The 17,746-nt window shown below is 45.5% G+C and overlaps 1 protein-coding gene across 1 annotated transcript in view; it reads right to left on the reverse strand.

Annotated features, from left to right (window-relative positions):
* CDH13 (cadherin 13) overlaps positions 1 to 17,746 on the reverse strand; it is a 1,012,702-nt gene that overhangs the window by 994,286 nt on the left and 670 nt on the right. The window lies entirely within an intron of this gene.

A 17,746-nucleotide genomic window follows, 5' to 3' on the forward strand; every position in this document is an offset into this window, starting at 1 on the left:
AGTTACTTGTCGATTTTGTCCAAGTGGAGATGCAAATAATTTCTATCTAACATAACAGATAATCCCAACAGTTTAGGCATGTGGCACATTAACTAGTTCTTTTTCTAACCGAACATCTCTTCCTAATATTTCTTTGTTAAATTGCTCATAAATGCCCTAGCTTATTAAACACCCTTTGAAACTATCATCAGATCTGACTGGTTTCCTCATAAACTAATGAATTAATGGTCATATTTACCTGAAAGTCATGGTTTTACCTTTTGAAAAATTATACACGTTTGGGGCTTGCTTCCAGTTATTTTTTCACAGACCCAAGTTTCGATTCTGACTTTCTAGTAATAATGAGATGGGGTAGAGATAAAAATTCCTGTGTGTGCTGGGGGAGTACAAAGCTCTGCATTTAAACCAGGTTTTCTCACCTCACGCTACTGACAGTTGTGTCAGAGTAATTCTTTACGGTAGAAGGCTGTCCTGTGCACTGCAGAATACTGAACAACATCCCTGCCTTCTATCCACTAGATGCCAATATTATCCTCTCCACCAGTTGTAACAACCAAACATGTCTCCAGACATCACCACATGTTCTTTGGTGGGCACAACTGCCCCTGGCTGAGAACCACTGGTGTAGACTGAACTTCTCAAGTAAGAATCATGGGCAGGTATCAGAAGCATCAGCAAAGATTCACAAGGGCACACAAAGAATTATTCTGGGTGGGTTTCAAAACCCAATGGCTGTAAACCTAGCTGGCCTCGAGCTCTTCTCATAGACCCACAAGTGTCATTGTCTTTTTATTATTCTTCCCTCATGTCTCGAATCTCCTCAAGATTAGCATCTGCAGCATCTGTGTCTGTCTGGTTCACCTTAGAGGGCCTAGAATTTAGTAGGTACCAATAGCAACTAGTGTTTAATAGGTGTAATATATATATTTATGTAATATATTTAAATATATATGTATTTATGTGGAGATATATATACATCATGTACATGTGTGTACATGTGTATATGTATACTTATGTTATATATGCATATATACATTCTGTGTATATGTGCTATGAATCTATATACATCTGTATATACATTATATATATATATTATGTATTGTGTTATATATGTCTGTGTGTAGATATATATACATATATATGTATACGTATAGATACACATACACACATTAGACACATACATATAAAATCAAAGGAGGTGTCTGCCAAATCAAATGAAGGGTAGCAGAATATACGACCCCAAAATATACCAGTTTGGCATACGGATTATTTTGAGCTAAAGGCAACTGAGAAGAAGTGGCTACAAGAAAAGCTTACTGCCGTCCAGCTATTTGCCTTAAAGCAGGACACAACTTTACAAAGGAGTCCTTCTTCCCCTCTCTACCTCGAAGGACAGAAGTTAATCACCGGAGACATCTTTGGATCCTTATCAATGGAGAAGGCAGACTTAAATCTGCATAACCTATCTTACTCTTGTTTACCCTGCTTTTCCTGGGTACCTCCCCATAACTAGCCTCCCACATACCGTTCTTTCTCTTTAGTTTAAGACAGTATTTAAAGTGGAGTTCTAAGCCACCTCTGACAGTTACTCATTTTCCCCTGGGTATCTCCTCTGTATACATGAGTTATATGTGTTAACAAATTGTTGTTTTTTCTCTTGTTAATCTGTCTTTCTCTTAAAGAGCCCCAGCTAAAAACCTAACATGGGTAGAGGTAAGGTTTTGCCTCTCCTACACAGACTGTCTCTCTGTCCTCACCCTACTCTTCTGGTCTGCCTGTGTGGATAGACCCAAAGGCATCCTGCAAACACAGCTCAGGGCCTCACAGTAGATACCCAGGGCCATAATGGGACCAAGCAGAGCTTTTAGCTCCTACTGCTGTGTCTTGGTGATCTTCATTTTGTAATCTCTGCTTTCTTTGGGGGAGCCACTTTCCTGGCCTGGCTTTGTGTCTCCCTCCTTCACCCAGAAGAACACCAGGTAGTTCTCTCCCCACTAACCCACTGGACCAGCAGCTTTGCAAATCTCAGAGAGCATTGAAATCCCCTGGAGGGCAGGCATGTGAAGACACAGATTGCTAGGTCCAGCCCCAGAAGCTCTGACTCAGTAGGTCCTGGGTAGAGAATTTGCATTTCTGAAAGCTCCCAGGTGTTGCTGACACTGCTGGTCCTATAGGTCATGCCCCAAGTTCTGTGACCCCAGAGTCCACACGGCTTGTTTTCCCACCCAAGTCCTGTGAATCCCTATCTCATGACGTCCTCTATGTAGGAATACCTTACCCCTGGGAGTTTGGGGAGAGCGTTGATAATGCAGCCTTGGGGAGCATCTCTTTGAAACTCAAATGCACGTTAAAGTCTCAAGGATGTTCAGTCATGAAAAACAAAACACAATCTGGTTCACTTCCCTGGGCAACTTCAGAGTTTCCCAAGATATTAGCACCTGCAAACCTACGTTTTCCAGAACCCTTATTAACCACCCATGGAACAAGTACCTCTTCGCAATACACTTTGCAAAACAGTGCACTGGAGAAATGATGAGGGAGCGCTGAATCAGACACTCATGTGGCTTTGTATGATCCCCTCTTGTCACCGGGGAAGGCTTTAAGAATCACAGGGAGCCCAGCAGAATCCCTGTCACCTGGGAGCCGGCCGTGTGGGTGACCAGGTCTCAGCCAAAGCCCTTTCAATCCCCAGCTCCTATTCCAGTCCAAACTGTGGCTTTTCCTCTAGACTGGAGACCCAGGAAGGTATTTACAGTCTCTTAGCTGTGCCTTTATAAATCCTCGCTTCCCAGGACCACAAACAGGCATCCTGGGCTGGTCGGGGGCGAGCCCTGCTGCCCTCTCCTGTTGAACTGTGCATGACTAAGGGCTTTGTCACTCTGAATATTAAACATGAAAGAGAATTACAAATCAGCAACCCAAGGTTAAGGGCAGAGAGGAGTAACATACATGTTTAGGGAGGCTGGGAATCAAAGAAGGTCTTGGATAGGTGGCAGGTGCTGATGGGGGAGTGTGCTTGGGATGGAGAGCAGGTCGTTGACTTAGACTATGATGAGTGCCTTAGACCTCAGATTGCCTTCTCTTTACCAGCGTTGGAAATCTTTAACTGAACCAGCCAAGGGGTGCCAAACATTGTTAATTTGGGTAAATCCTTTCAGCAACTGGGTATCAACTGGAGTACGACAGCATGTCAGTTCAGTTCTTTCTCTCACCCTCTTTCACTCCTTCTCCCACTTTCTCTCCTCTCCCTACCTCTCTCCCTCTCCCTCTCTCCCACTTTTCCCTCTTTTCTCCTCCCTCTCTTCTCTCCCTCTCTCTTCCTGAGCCACGTACGCTTATTACTTTTTAAAGTCAGCCACTCTAACACACCTCCTTCTCCTACAGTTTCTGGGTCTTACTCTCAGGACCCTACACCAGAGACAAGTGGGCCAGATGGGCATACTAACCAATGAGACAAAGATGGATCTTAATCTACTTTGGAAATCAGCAAAACAAAAGCAAGGAACCATTGCTTTATTTCTAATGGGCTAAAGCTACCTGCAACCCTGAACCACTATTGCTTTCAATTAGTAAAACCTGTGAAAACCAGTGTAGCAGTCAAAGGATGATTTGGGCCCCCTGGGTCGCTTGCCAGCCCCAAGTTTCTCAGTATCCTTCTGCCTCAGTTTTCTGATCTCTGAAATGGGGCAGACAATAGGGCTCTTTTAAGGAATAGTCAAGTTAGCATAAGTAAAATAAGCAGGATGCCATTAGCAAGTGGTGAGTGCCTGTGGGATAGGTTGTGTGTGCTCAGGGGCGGCACTTGCAGGAACCCAGAGGTTGGACTGCCCGAGGTCTGCTTGTTTTCCTGCTTAACGACAGCTTTATTGAGACATAATACACATACTATAAAGTTTACCCTGTTAAAATATGCAATTCTGTGGTCTTTAGTGCACTCACAGAGTTGTGCAACCATCACCACTATCTAGTTCCAGAACATTTCCATCACCCCCAAAAGAAACCCCATACCCATTAACAGTCACTTCCCCCAGCCAGCCCTAGGCAACCACTAATCTACTTCTAGTCTATATGGATCTACCTATTCTGGGCAGTTCTCTCCATTTCATGGAGTCATACAACATGTGGCCTTTTGTGTCTGGGACTGCCCAAGTTTGAATCTCAGCCCCAGAGCTAAAACACTGCGTGACCTTTATCAAGTTCTCCTGGAATTTCTCCATCTGTAAAATGGAATTACAATCATACTAGATACACTGCAGAGTCATTAGGAGGATTGAATATACTAACTAATATAACTAAAATACTCACACAGGGCCCAGCTCATAGTAAGCATTAAGATGTCAGCCTCCATTACGGCCACTACTACTAATATTACTAGTCTGCTGTTCCTCTGCCCCAAAGCATGCGACTGGTGGTGGGAACCCAAAGATGAATAGAGCACAAAGAACATAGCTCTTGCCCTCCCCCATGCACAGACTGGTGGGGATTACATGATTAGGAAACCAGTTTAAATGAACACAAAGTCTTATCATATACACATTCAACTAATGGAAATCTAGCTCTTCCACCAAAAATAGAAGGAAAAAGAACAATTTAAATACTGCAATTAAATGCTACAAAATTATATCTTGCATATATTCTTTATTATGCACTGTACATCACTGCATGCATTATACATTGTTACATATTGATTACAGTACAAGGTTGCATACACAGAACCAAACACACTGCAATTTAATGAGCAACTTAGAGATCTCAAGGTTAATGACGACTCTATGTTTGCCTGAAACCTTGACTTTATAATCTAACCCTTGAGTAAAACGTGACTCTATTATGTGTCGACAACAATAATTCACAATGATTCCAGATAAATGAAATCAGCCGACAAGCAGTTGGTGGAGTTGGGCGTTAGGCTGAAGTAGGTTCCAGCTGGTCAACGCCCGTTTGCGAAGCACTGCTTCTGCCCGCCACAAGTTCACAGTCTCATTTTGAAAATGAACCACATAAACATACTCATAAGAGGTTGGTGAGTGGCAGAACTGGGTTTAGGAAATAGATGGAAATAACCTCTCACCCTACCAGCAGAGAGGACAGGAAGATATGAGAAGGGCTGTGCTCTTCCCTGCCCCCATCCGTCCCTTTGCCTGCTTTGTCATTCTCTAGAGCACACAGCACCACCTGATAGACATCGTATCTGCCCATTCATTCATACAACCGGTATGGAAGCTCACTGTGGCAGGGACTTTGTGTACACTGTTCACTTCTGTATTCCCAGTGCCAAGAAGAGAGTGAGCACTTAGAAGGTTGTCAGTAAGATGTGTTGACGAACGAATGAATGAGGGTAATTATTTAGACAACCTCCACTTTTCTTCCATCTTCTGTTCCCAAAACACCCATAGTCTGTTCCTCCAATCTCAACTCGTTTATTCCTAAATTGTTCAAAAGTAGAGGGAAAGTATTCCTCAAAAATGAGGCCCTAAGGTAGCATTCCAGGGCTTTGGCATACTGGTACCATCTAGTGGGAAAGAGCATATTTGCAGGTGGGTGCTAAACTGAATTTGGAGGGTTTATAAAAACAACCACCACAACTGTTTCCTTTATCATTAACTCTACTGAGGAAGTTTCCAGTAACACATAATGGTGGCAACTGGAATCCCTTATATACTCATGTTCTACTCAGGGCGTACACTGCCCATCCAAGCACCTGTCATGCCTCTTCATTTTTCTGCTCAGAACTTTTCTAAAACCATGGTTGCCGCCAGGGTCACAAAGGCTCAGCAGGGAATCACTGGCACCACAGGCCACCCTTGACCAATGGAAGATGGGCATAGGTAGATGTATACTCCAGCCTCCTATCCTGCAGAGGGACCATTCTGAAGCGAGTTTTACACAGTTCTTCCAAGGGCCCCCAGCAGCAGTGAGCTTCCGTTGCCCATGACAATAACCAGCTCAAAGATACACTTTTTATTGGCTTTCCTTCTCTCTTGTTTTACAGTCCTCATGTCTGTGAACTGGAATCATCTCTCACATCAGCTCCCTGCGTACAAGCCTGTGCCTCCATCACCGTTGGGGAGAACTCAATCCAAGATACAGGGTTTAGCACCAATATACCTTTGGGTGGTGAGAAAGCCTTAAGAATTGTAGTCCAGATAATTAATATAAAAGCTAAATTATTATATCTTTTAGAGCTGGCCTAAGAATTACATTCCATAGTTGACTACCAGCATCTTTACCTGGATCTAAGTTAACGTAGAATCCCAGTGATATGTGGTCCTAAAGAAGTACCACAGGGCTTCCCTGGTGGCGCAGTGGTTGAGAGTCCGCCTGCCAATGCAGGGGACATGGGTTCGTGCCCCGGTCCGGGAAGATCCCACGTGCCGCGGAGTGGCTGGGCCCGTGAGCCATGGCCGCTGAGCCTGCGCGTCCGGAGCCTGTGCTCCGCAACGGGAGAGGCCGCAACAGTGAGAGGCCCACATACCGCCAAAAAAAAAAAGAAGTACCACAGTTGTCACGAAGACAAGAGAACAAAGAAAAAGTTCTGGTCTCTATCCCTGGCCTCTGCCCTATTCCAACTTGACCAACTAGTGAGGTGGCTAATGGTTTAGATGAGGGATCAGCAAACTACAGCCTGAGGGCCAAATCCAGCTCTGCCTATTTTTGTAAATAAAGTTTTATTGGAACACAGCCCTGCCCATTTGTTTACATATTGTCTGTTGTTACTTTTATGCTACATTGATAGCATTGAGTAGTTGCAACAGAGACCATATATTTACTCGATAGCCCTTTACAAAAAAAGATTACCTACCTGTGGTTTAAGTCATTGGTTGCCATAGTTTTGGATTCCCAAAAGCAAAATTTTAAGAAAAACAAAAAATAGAGAATGGACAAAGGTTTGCCAATAACACTTTAACACTAAGGACAAAAATGTCCTCTATGTATTAACCAACTTCATTTCACAAATTCTAGGACATTTTAACCCTAAAAAGTAGAACGGTCATTGCATCAGAACAATGAACATTCCATCCCCAAAGAGAGTAGTGGATAAGCTCAGAACAACTGCCTATCCCATTTAAAATTTTTTTCAGAGCACTATCATTTTCCAAAATTATCATATTTACTTATTATTGTTGTTTACTCTCTTTCTCCCTTATGAGAACATAGACTCCATGAGGGCAGGCAATCTTGTCTTTCTTAATCACTGCTGCTCACCCAGTGTCAAGCACCCTCCTTGAGATATGGTCATTGGTCGGTAAATATTTGTGAAATGAATGACTTAATCAAATGTGGAGTGAATAGATTGAGGCACAGATACATCCTGAGAGAGGCAGAAAGGCAAGGTCACTGTGTGGGTGGTGAGGACTGGGGCAAAGGGGGAGTGTGTGTATCTGCCAGCAGAGAGGCTCTGTGAATGCTCCCTGCTCTACCTCCAGGACATGAAACGGTGCCAGGCACATAACAGGCACGCAACAAATGTTCACTGAATTAGTGGCTACCCTGACTAAAGGTCCTTAAATTGAATTAAAAGGAAAAAAAGAAACCTCATCTAGTAAAACACAGCTAAACTTCAGGGTAGATTCAGTCCAATTGCAACTCACTGTAGATCTGAGTGTCTGGATATAGATACAGGCTGTGTATTTCTCATTTTCCTATAGATTGGGGAAAACAGTATTGTAGACAGTGGCACTCAGGAGACACTGGCTTGGACAATGGAGTTCCTTGGCATTCCCAGGGAGGGATGCCATCCAGCTTCAGGGCTCAGCAGCAGGCAGGAAACTGCCAGAGAATTTACCTGCATGTTGGAAGCTGCAGAGGAGCCACACCCAAGCTGGGTCCTGGCCTCTGTGTGGCTGTTCTCACTGGGATGACTGTTCTTGCTGGGGGGACCATGTGGTGTGGGTAGCTTGTTTGTCCCTGGTCAAACACAAGGACTCAGCAATAAAGAATACAAAATAACCCTGAGCTAACCCAGTTCTAAAGGTTGTGACCAGTAACCCAGAGAGGAGGTCTAGGTCCCACGCCTACTTTTAGAGACCAGGAATTCAAAAATGAGGTCATTGCAGGCAGCTATTTTGACTCCAAGAGAGCCAGAGAACAAAATAGTCAAGGAAGAGAATTCTTACATCATTTGAGGGGACAAGGAAGCAATTTTTTATATACCAGGGAAATATGGAGGAAAACTCACATGCCCAGAAATCAGAAATGCATGGGTTCAAACCCTGATCCCAGTTCTTAGTGGCTGTGTAGCCTTAGGCAGATGACTCAACCGCTCTGAACTTCTTTTCATCATAGATAAAAATGGAGACAAGAATAGTTGTCCCTCATATATACACTACCAAACGTAAAATAGATAGCTAGTGGGAAGCAGCCGCATAGCACAGGGAGATCAGCTCGGTGCTTTGTGACCACCTAGAGGGCTGGGATAGGGAGGGTGGGAGGGAGGGAGACGCAAGAGGGAAGAGATATGGGAACATACGTATATGTATAACTGATTCACTTTGTTATAAAGCAGAAACTAACACACCATTGTAAAGCAATTATACTCCAATAAAGATGTTAAAAAAAAAAAAAGAATAGTTGTCCCTGAGGGTTGCAATGAGAACTTGAGATAATATATGCAACTGGCACTTAGCAGTAAATTATACAATAAGTTTACTACAGTAATTTTGATTTATTTTAAATAATAATAATAATCATAAGTGCTCATGGTGTTGGCAAGCATACCCACGTACATACTGCCCTGATAAAGCCTCCTGGGAACAGCTGCTGGGAAGATACATCTAGAAGATACGATCCCAACAGATCAAAAAATTTTATGAAGCATAAAATCTCCAGGAGAATGATCACTAGGGAGCTACCAATATGAGAATTGGCAAATCCTTCTCTGGGGAGCAAACTTTATTTTTTTAATGTCCATACAATTTTAAGGACACAAGTATTTTTCCCTTCTAAGTCAGATGCGCAAGTCCAGGGCCCCATGGTTCCTTCAAGCCATAAACTGCTTTGCAGCATGGAGTATAAAAGTTAATGTAACCAGTATTCTTTAAGCTCCTAGCATTGGCAATCACGTGATGAAGCCATAAGCATACACTTGTTGAATACTCACCTGCTAGGCAGGTGTAGAGAGGTGTAGCCTCTCCTTTTGTTTAGACACAGGAGGAAACAGAAGAGGGGAAAAAGGTAACTTATCAGAGGTCACACAGCATGCAGAAGGCTGGGTCAGAATTCAAATTCACTTCTCAAAGTCTCAGAAGTCTCCTTGATCCTCATAACCTAAGACCCTAGCTCCTCTGGGTCCCAGGAGACCAGAGGCCCTGATTCACCTCCAGCACTTCCCCTATTGAGGACCAGGACTGTGCTGTACTCATCTCCGGATCCCCAAATTAGCAGAATGCTTGGCACTTGCTAGGTATCAAAAATTGTGGGAAGAAGAAAATATGGGAGGAACAGAGGGAGGGTAGGAGGAAAGATGGAAGGAAAGGAGAGAGAGCACAGCAGCCTCACCCCTTCAATACTATCTTAGCCCCTATTGTTTCCTATTGTAATAATTACCAAATGTGTATATTTCAGCTATTTACTTTCTTGTTCCTTACTGGCTGCCCTCAGTAGACCACAAGACCATGAGAACAGTTTCCATGTCCATGTCCATCTTGTTTACCTATGAACTCCCCAAATGCTTCAGTAAATACTTAGCAAGTGGACAACTGTACATCCCTCACCTTCTGAGGATAACATACCTGTGCTGCTTTTTTTTTTTAAAGAGAGAAAGCAGTTGTTCAACATTTAGCAGCATACCACGGCCTGGCACCCAGCTGAAGAAGATTACTATACCTAGAAACATAAACATCACCAAGGCTATATCTAGGATGCTGAAATGAAGGTTTGTTAGCATTCGCAAAGTGACTGCTGAAAATAGTAGATCATTATTTGCTTCATGTAAGAAATATTTCTAGTGCTGCTGATTGAATGTTCAAGAAACAATTAAAGGGCTTAGCAATGTTTCTCTCAAATATCTTTTGCATGAAAAGCCTCAGAGATTGGTTAATTATAAAGGCTACACATCAGTCACTCTAGTCAAGGGTATTGCCAGGCCCACGGTGCCCATCCCAGATGCAAGCATGGATTGGTCTGCAGACATTAGCATAACTGGGGCCCTGGATGCCTCTCGTGAGGAGCATTGCTGCAGCCTGGCTAACACCCCCATGGGAATAGCCCTCAGGCCCTGTTTATGATGGTTCCTTGTTTGGGCAAGTGGCTTCAGCTTTCTGCCAATTGGAAGAGCCAGAACTCAAGCTTGCATCTTAACACCTCCCTAGCCCTGGTCCTGCCATCTCAAACCCAGCCCTGCCAAATTCTCCCCTAAATGTCTCTTGGATGCTCTGAGTAGGGTGTGTCTACTTCTCTCATCTGCACTGTCACTCCCTAGTCTAGAGCGACAAGAGTCCCTGCTCTTCCTATGATCTCAAGCCTAGACTGGCTTCTCCCTTCCATTCATATCCAGCTCCATCCACTAACTACACTGCAGCCAAATTACCTTTTCAAAATAGAAATCTGGCCTTGTCACAGTATACGCTCCCCGTGTTGCTTTCAATAACTGCCCACTGCTCCAGGACAAACACCAAAATCCTTGAGAGGCTGACAAGGTGCCAGCGGCTCTGGCAGCCCCGGCTGCTCCTCACACCACTCTCTGGGTTGTGTGCTGTTTCCTCCCACACAGGCTTCCCCCAGGCCGGGCCTTCTGCCTGGAATGCTCCCCCCATCACCACACCCTAGTGTTCCTTTGTCCATAGGCCTCACTCCTCCTCCACACTGTGACCCAAGCAGCAGGCTATCAGGGAAGCCTCCCAGACCCTTCATCTGGATCTGATGCCTTTCTTATATTCATTCATCCATTCATTCATTCATGTTTACTGAGGGCCTACTACATGCCAGGCTGTGTTCTAGACCCAGGGACTACAAAACTGATTCAATCAGACAACAACACGTGCTGTAACGGAGCTATATTTTAGTAGAGGAGAAAGAAAAGGCACAGACAAGCAAAACATATAGAATGACATGATCTCACACAACTGTATTTCCTTCCATCTAGCAATTGTCTCTGTTTTGAATTATTTATTAATTGACATTGATCTCTCCTGCCAGGGGAATCTCTTGGGGTCTGAGCCCCAAGAGAACAGAGACTGAATGAGCCTTACTAGCAGCTGTACCTTGAGCACACAGTAGGTCCCACATGGATATAACAGGAATTTACTGAATCCATTTGGTCCCAGGTGAATCTCCCTGAAGTCAAGTTGCTTGAGTGCTTGGGGCATAGAAGGGACAATTCCTAATACAAACCCCTAGTCTCTCTGCACTTTGACAAGGCTCTCTGCAGTCTCTCTGGCTGTAATTTTGAGCCAGAGCAGGAGTCAGCAAATTTTTCTGTAAAGGCCCAAATAGTAAATATTTTAGTCTTTGTGGGCCATATGGTATCAACTCTGTTGTTATAGCACAAGCACAGCCACAGACAATTATATAAATGAATGGGCATGGCTATGTTCCAATAAAACTATTTATAAAAACAGGCTGCAGGCAGGAATTGGCCTACAGGCCATAGTTTGCAACCCCTGAGTTAGATGATCCCGGATGCCCCACAGCTTACAGCAGTTGAAGGCGGGGCCTGTGTGGCCTGAGTCAGCCATGGGTTCTGCTGGCAGGGTCCCCCAACTCCCCGCAGACCCCACATTGTTTGACAGGGAGATTATCCCAATAGCTTGAGCTTCAGGCATTTGCAGTCACCATCTCCTGCAGCTCATGGAAAAGCAGTTCCCTGCCACCCTGGAGGAAAGAGACTTGGCCTAGAGGCCGCATAAGGCAGGAATGAGGCTGCCACGTTCCTTGCAGGGTCCCCAGGCTCCTCCAGAGGCTGAGCTCACTTCCTGGTCCTGCCCAGGCATGTGGCAGGGATGCTCTCGACTGAGCAGCTGCTGCCCTCCACCCCAGCCCAGCCTGCGCTCAGCTGGGAGACACAGGGGCTTTGTGCTTCTGTAGCAGATTGGGTGACACTCACTGGGGCCTTTGAAATGAGACATGACATGTTAAAACGTGCCTATTGCTAAGGCTAATTTTCAGGAATTTGACTTCTGCTGGCAACTGACAGAAGAAAAACAACCACTTTTTTTTGTGATTGTAGGTAGTTATATTTACGCTGATCTTTGGGGTCTGTAGCTACTGAAAACAATAGTTATCTGAGGCTTACCTGCTGGTATGGGATGAGTGGACGGATTAGTCTAGTATTTATGGAGCCAGAGGACATTAATTGTAGCATTAGCACTGCGTGTAGACTGTGGTGGGTGTTAACTGCTAAAAACAGTCACAAAAACATCACACAAACTGCAGTTCGCACTAGAGGTGACAACGTCCTGTGTATAAAAGCTCTACACAACAAAGCTACAAAGCTGACATTACCCTGAAGTTATAAATGCTCTGAGTGTTAGCTCAGTTCTCCCAGAGTCCCCTGCAGGACTAAGGACAGTAAGGTGCTGTGACGTTCTGATGATACACATACTGTGGGTGAGCAACACTGTTGGAATGGCAATGCCCAGGGTGTCACTGTACTCCAAGCGCAGGGATGCCCTTGCTGTAATACTTCGTACAGTGCACTAGGGCCTACATATTATCTAGTGGTCCCAGAGCCCCTTGGCTGCTGACGCATAACAATGCTTAAAGTGTACCAACACTCTGGTACCAGCACTCAGACTGACTCAAAACTGCAGTGTGTCACTTCTCTGGGTGTAACTGTTCCACATGAAACAATGACCTGGGTGTTGTGTTGCTCTGGGTAGCCCTAGTCACCCAATGGCATTGATGGTAATAATGTTCTCAGAGAGGAGGTGCAGTCCCCTTGGTCACGTTCTTCCAAAGTTCACATCCATGTAGTTCAATCAGAGCAATCAAAAAGGGGCTAGTCCCTTCCTTTTCAAATAGCCTATCACTGAAAAACTGACTACATCAACTTGATCAAGGCTCAAAATTTGCAAAACCAGAAGTTCCCAATGGAAATGCCTACAAGGACAAGTAGGTAAAATAAATGAGTACAATGGGCTGGGTGGACCGCAGAGAGTGGAGGGGATTGTGGCAAACTACAGAGGCATGTCCTAAAGGGGGCAGTAGTGACTCAGCTCCAGGGAAGAGTGGCCTTGTAGGAATGTGGCTCTAGGGCTGCCTGACCTTCTGACATTTTAAGAAAGGCAAGAAACCTGTTTTGTTTTGTTTTTTAATGTACAATATCCTACTTTTCAAAACATTTGGGCCAAACAAGAGACATCCATGAGCTACATTTGGCCTGTGGCTTCTACTTTGCAACTTCTCCCTGGAATCTAGAGTTGCAGAATTGGGATGAATGGGCTTCAGCACCACCAAGTAGATATCTCGAGATTCAACCTGCTGTGCCAAAGGGTGACCCATTCATCTCCATGAGCCTTGGCTCAGACTGCATTTCAAGTTTGAAATGTCATTTCTTCTCCTCCCTAGCCTACCCTTAGAAGCTTCTCTCAATAGAGAAAGAAATCACTTTCCACCCTAACTCTAGAAAAAAGCCACTACTTCATATCTGGTGAAGGTGCAGGGGGTCCTACAGTCCAGCCAGTCATCATTTATATAGTCTGTTCAGATAGAGGGAGCCAGGCCTGGGGTCCCCAGGTGGCTGCAGAGGAGATAAGCTGCGGGGAATTGTATTGGCAGCATCCTTCAGGAGGGTCAGATTCTCCCAGGCGTGTGGGTACCTTGCCCACAGCTAAGTGGAAACGATGCCAAACCAGTGGTCACTCCATTGATTCTATCCAACTGATTATTGTAATTGGATGACAGACTGATATTTTCCTCTCCTTTTCAACTGGTGTTGCAGGGTGAGGGCATCTCGCTAATGATTCGCTTTTCTGGGTAGTGACCTAATGGGGAAGATTATCTCCTTTCACAGGCAGAACTGTGCCTGCTGTTTGGCTGCCTAAAGAGTAAAACCAGGTCCAACCAAAGTCAAATGCCAGGAAAGAACTTCCTCACATATCATACTGCATTGTCTACCTTTGAAATGTTCCCTGCTCTAATACTCAGAGAGGATACATAGTTGAAGAATAAAATAGAACAGAAGCAACTACAATAGGGAAAAAAAGGAGGAAAGATACTCAGTGCAAAATGACAGGACTTCTCTTTAGGGCAACTTGTAGAAAATAACTGAAAATAAGGAGAATGGAGCTTCTACACTGAAGTTCTTTAAAATATGAGCTGTAGATTTAGAATTTTGTAATGCTGTGGATGGAGCCCTCTTCTGGAGAAAATTTTCAACAGGTATTAAAACAAGATCAAAACACACAGAGATGAACACACAGAGGAATATGTAATACTGTTGGCTACTGTCATTCAGATGTGAATTGAATCCATAGTCTGGCCTTTTCCTTAGCTTCCACCAGATAGAAATGAACTGGACTCCCCAAGCAACTATCTTTTTGGAAGGAGGTAAAGAAAGAAAGAAAGATATTTTCAAGAACCCAGCTGTATTTTTACCTCAACAGGGAACTTCAGATTGAGACTCAACATAAACATCCAAATGCTGGTACTTTTAGGTAATGCAGTTATCGTGGACATTGGTTTGTTGGGCAATGGCACTGTAACACATAGAGGATATTTCTAGAAAAAACATAGATTTTATTTAATGGAAAGCCCAAGGGCTAAAGACAGAAAAGAAGGGACGGAGGCAGAGCAGGAGATATTAGCTAAGATAACTGTTGGGACTTTTAGTATAGACTGTGGTATTACATAGATTCCAGATCACATATTCAACCTTACAGTTTATTAAATCTCCTTGGGGACTTGCTAAAAAAGTTGTTCAGACGTATGAACGCTACCACTTTGCAATTCCTTTCACCACTTATATCTCTGTTTCCCCAGTGCTTTTGAAATCTTATAGGCTGTCACATATTGAACCCATCTCAGAGCAAGAGATGCCCTCTGCAATTCTCACAGTCTTTCCTCCCCATCAAAAGGGTTCTGCAAATAAACACTGCCCTTAAAATACAATATATGAAGTTGCAGGAGCACTAGAAGACACTGATTCTCATTTAAAATCCTGAAAATCAAGATTCTGACTCCAATAAAAACCTCCCCATTTTAAATCAACATCTCAGAATTCCGTGGAAACATTTTTAGTCACTCCCAAGTGACTGCTCTCCAAACCTGAACCACTCCCTAAAATCCTAATTCTTGGGGGATTACTCATTGGTTGTTAGAACTTTTGCCTAGATGTGATACCCTCATTGGGCTAGGGGTGGGGGAATCATATTTACAGTGGAATTTCTAGCTCATGTCCTCTCCTGATTTGTTTCACATTCATTATTTATCATAGCCAAATTCCAGAGGCCACTTCTGGAAAGGCCTTACCCAAAATGCCCCAGGGGAGAAGAGAGGTGACCACTCAGCTTTGCCAGCTTCCAGCCATTGTTGCTTAGAGTTCCTCTTCCCCCTTCCAAAATGCCTAAAACAGCAACCTAGCCAATCAACTTAGAGATTGATGGCTTCCAAAGCCAGACCCGGAGTATTACAACTGTGGTAGAAAAACACACACAGACTTGCCTGAACACCACTAAGGCCGAGTGACTAATTTGCTTTATTGCATTGTTTTTCCCCTTTCCTCTGTTTCCCTCTGCCTCAGGAAAGTTTTGTTTTTGCTCGTTGACTCAAAGGCTCCAAGACTCTCCCCTCCTTTTGCTATGGCACACAGAGCTCTGCGCTTGAACCTCTTGCCAGTTAACTGATTTGCACCCAAATGATTTCCCTGCAAGGTGCTATTGCTAGCAGGATATCAATTGCTGTCCTAATGTGGACATTTGCTCTGATTATGAATTACAATCTAAGAGAGAAATAAGCCTCTTAGGGCGGGCAATTAAATTCTTCATAAAACCTCTGCTCCCCCATCCCAAAGAAACTGAGAGAGCTGACAGCCTTCAGAAGCCACCTGTGTCAGTCAGGCCCTGGAAGAGGAGACACACCAATTGCTTTGCAAAAGGCATTATGTAAGCCCCTAGTGCATAGGAATTGCTGGGTGCTGTCATGTGGTCTGATTTGCTCGAAGGAAGACAAAACTTCGGCCAAACCCTGGAATCCACACTGATCAAAACATGCCCACGGAAAAAGGACTGTAAAGTCCTGGGTAATGCAGTGGTAAGTGCTCCCAGACACCTCGAGCTCCCAGAGTGCTAGGCCTTGTGCTAAATGCATTACCTAGGACATGCTGTTGAATGCAATCCAATCTGCCTAGCAATCCTAGGAAGGTGATAAAATTACTTCACCACAGAGAATCTGGAAGCTCAGAGAGGTTAAGCAAGTTGCCCAGGTGGTACCACTAGCATATGGCAGAGAGGATCTGTCTGAATCAGAGGCATGCTCTGAACCACCCTGCTAAATTGGGATCTATATATCTATATATAGATATATAGATATATATATACACATACACACACACACACTACCTCAGGGATAGAGTTCACAAAGTCTAGAAAACTGGCTCACAGACAGGCATAGGATTTGTGGCAGAACTTAAAGCTACAGGGACCCCAAGAGAATCAGCCCAAAGCCCTAGTAGAAGAAGAGTATGACTGGGCAGTGATGAATGGGGGCTGTGTATCCAGGGAAGAAAGAAGGCATGAGTTGGGAGGGGGCTCAGCAGCCAGGCACCCTACTCTGCCCCCAAGCACTATCATCCACCCTCACACCCAACTTTGAGTCATTACCATGGTTACTGCTTCCTGGGACACTGACCCATTTCCAAAGTCTAACCCTAACATTGATGCATCAGTGGTCTCCCCTTAGAAGGCTGCATTGCATCTCTGCATCCCAGCCAGCCCCTGCCTGGGACTCTAGCTGCCTCACCCTCCCTCTCACCCCACTCACACACTCACACATGTGCCTCTTCCCCTGGCATCCAGGAGTCCTGGCCAGGAACTCAACACCCATTTCCAGCACCCCAAGGCACTCCTTGTCTCCTTCCCTCCTCTCTGCCTGGCCCTGCCTTGATCTCACCCACCCACTTGTAGCCTGCTAGCTCATGCCAAGTCCCATAGGCTGCCGGGAAGGCCAGGGGGGACTGGATAACAGGGCTCTCGGAAAACAGGCCCCCGAGCAGGGCTGAGCCTGCCGCTGGCCGGCACCTCCAGTCTGGCCTCCTGAGAGTACTGCTTTCCTGCCCACAAACTTCCTGAGATCTCCGAGATGCAGAGATGGTTGCTTACGGACCATGTCTCCATCGCCCCCTCTCCAGGGTCGCCGGCCCTTCCCTCTCGCCTCAGCGCTCTGAGGGTTAACAGGCAGCTGCAGCCTGGTGGGCAAGGCTTGAACTTTTCTCCGCGCTCTGCGTCCGCCCAGGAACACAGCAGAAGCGGCATTAAGGGCTCAGGGCCGGAGCTCCAGTGGGCCAGACAAAGGGGGCGCGGGGGCGGGGGCGGGGGCCGGGGGCGGGTGGGCCTGGGGCCTGGGCGAGGGGACGCGCTCAGGCCCTTCCGGGCCCGAGGTCAGGGAGGGAAGGGACCCCGATGCGGGCGCGGCCGGCGCCTTTGAGCGACAGCGGCAGCCGGGCTGCGGCGTTCGGCTGGCCCGAGGCGCCTTCCAGCGCGCCGCCGGTCTGGGCGAGGGGACCCGGGCGCCCCGGGAAGTCGGCGATGCCAGGCCGGCCTCTCCAGCCCGGCAGCCCGCAATTCGGACCCGAGCTGCGCTTCCCCGATCG

This window comes from Tursiops truncatus, chromosome 19 (assembly GCF_011762595.2).
Source record: "Tursiops truncatus isolate mTurTru1 chromosome 19, mTurTru1.mat.Y, whole genome shotgun sequence".
Classification (NCBI taxonomy): Eukaryota; Metazoa; Chordata; class Mammalia; order Artiodactyla; family Delphinidae; genus Tursiops; species Tursiops truncatus.